This window comes from Penaeus monodon, chromosome 6 (assembly GCF_015228065.2).
Source record: "Penaeus monodon isolate SGIC_2016 chromosome 6, NSTDA_Pmon_1, whole genome shotgun sequence".
In the NCBI taxonomy this organism is placed as follows: Eukaryota; Metazoa; Arthropoda; class Malacostraca; order Decapoda; family Penaeidae; genus Penaeus; species Penaeus monodon.
This window is the reverse complement of record NC_051391.1, coordinates 9280245-9282744: the sequence shown is the minus strand read 5'-3', so window position 1 is coordinate 9282744 and position 2500 is coordinate 9280245. Positions and strand designations below refer to the sequence as shown.

The 2500-nt window shown below is 32.3% G+C and overlaps 1 protein-coding gene across 4 annotated transcripts in view; it reads left to right on the top strand.

Annotated features, from left to right (window-relative positions):
- Positions 1–2500, top strand: part of LOC119574185 (DNA damage-regulated autophagy modulator protein 2-like) — an 18317-nt gene that overhangs the window by 384 nt on the left and 15433 nt on the right. The window lies entirely within an intron of this gene.

The window sequence follows — 2500 nt, the reverse complement described above, 5'->3', positions numbered from 1 at the left end:
TAAGGGACAATCGAATGATTCCTGTTATATGAAAAGGGAAGGAATTGTTCTGATATATTAAGTATGTACTTGAATTTTTAACATGCACTATAGACAGATTTATAACTGGAAATGGTTTGACAGGTTCTTTTATAAAATTAATACTTGTGACTATATTCATCTGTCAATGAATTACTGATTGTCTAGTTGTTTTCTTTGTGGCATTTGTTACCTAGTGAGGCACACCCTCCAGAGACAAAGTCCTAATATCCAAACGTAACCTCTCCTGCCTTCTGCGTATTCTCTAAATAGGGGAGCAAACTCCCCTTACCCCTCTTTATTAGCACTTCGTGCCATCTTACAGAAAATGTGATATTAAGAACTGTCTGTGTGTGGGTATTGTGGACTTGGTCTCTGAGTAGTGATATGCAGCTGATATTTTCGCTGTAAATATGAGGCATATGAGGTATACTTGTATTGTTTATGACTTATCTTTATTATGCTCTATAAGATGGCAGTATCCATTTCTCTCTATCTCAGTGCGTCGCTCTCAGAAATGTTAATCTTATTGATGAATCTTTTGATTGTTCTAGCAAGTTATCACTATATAGTTTATGATCTTATTTTATTTTTATTTTAATAAGCTTTAGTGTCTCAGATATATATAAAAAAAAAAATTAGATTTTTTCAGGTTATTGTTAATGAGAGTGATACTTCCCAGAGACAAAGTCCCAAAACCAGATTTTTATATATATTTCCTCTACCCAATGGTTTATTCTTACATTAAGGTTGAGGTACCATGCGAACCCTAAAATCCAAACCTACTCTTTCCTGCTTTTCACTTATTCCCTAGACACAGGGGCAACCCCTCCTATACCCCCCTTTATAAGCACTTGATTCCGACTTATTCAAGATGGAATTCTAGAAAATGCACCATTAAGAACTTTGGCTGTATGAGGGTATTGTGGACTTAGTCTCTGAGTGGTAATAAGCAGTGGATATTTTCGTCATTTCACAGTAAATATGAGACCACCGCAGCTGTACCTGTTTTGTATATGTACATTGTGCTCTATAAGATGGCAGCATATATTTCCCTCTATCTCCGTTTGTTGTCCGTGGTAACATTAACCTTTTTTTATTAGAGTTATAGCAGTAAGAATTGTATTAGACTCTGTGATATTATTGGTTATTGTTAACAATTTTGTTATTATTTTGAAGATATGTTTGTTAATTCCATCAAAATACTTTTTTTATGGGATACTATTCAAAATGAAATACATTTTTTAGCATTGCTCTCTGGTAGAATGAGAGAAGTAGGGTTGGATGTCAGTATTCCACAAATAAGAATAAGCATTGAATAATAAGCAAAAAGGTATTATATTTTGATAAATGAGAATATACCAGAAAGATAGCATGAACAGTCATGTTCTTCTCTGGATAGTATTTCAAATGATCATTAAAGTTATGCCACGTTAATGGTACTTGATATATGCCATTCTGTTCGTTGCCTATGCTAGGTGTATCAATAGGTAAGAAAATTATATAGGATGAACTGGAAATCCTAGGTTAAATTTAGGAGGAGGAAAATGAAAGGTGACAGATAAGTTGCAGAAAAGAGGTCATATTTTACCTTTTTGGAAAATGCCTACAAATGCTTTTTTCTTGAATGCCAGAAATTTGAAAGTCCCATCACTTATTGTAAGGTAATACATGTATTTAATTGTTCTTAACCAGTGCTCTCTGATATTAAAAGTAATATTGAAATATGAAAATAAGATCTTGCGAATACTCTACGAATTCTGTAATTAAAAATTGTAAGGTTCTATACATTTGCTTCTTATCAGTAGGTAATTCAGTATTTGTTAATAATAGTTAATGAAATATTTAAAGGCTTATATATGCTATGATTTAAAAAAATTAGACTTTTTGATGTTTCGATGGATCCGGATGCTACACTACCATCACTTGGCCCAAAATATGGATATTAGGCTTACTTGATTGGCCGGGCACATAAGAACACTGGTATGGGGTGACAAGATCCTGTGCCTCCCCTTTGCAATGTTGTTATTATTAGTATTTTTTTGCATAAGCATTTTTTATTGGGAGTATGAATTTAGAGTATATACATAATATGTATGAAAACTTGAAAATGTGAATACCCCATTTCATAGCTATTTACTGAGTGTGCCATAATGAGTTCATAATATTTAAACTAAGATGATGGGAGAAAGCTAATTTTCTTTGCAAAAACATTCTACTTTACTTTTTTGATGGTTTATTTTTTTCCTTAAAATTATGAGAAATGTGGTAAAAGAAGTTTATAGTATGTGACACTCAGTGTATTTCATTTAAGGCACCAAAATTTACTTTTTTGGGTGTGTAAAATTGTTTTCTTTGAATACCAGTCCCAAAAATTTGCTTTTGTGTAGCTTGAAAAATTCTGTTGTTTTTTGTGGCTTACAGGAGGGCTTTCTTAAGGAATGGTTTTTTTCTCTAGAATTTTTAAAAATTTGTTGAATTA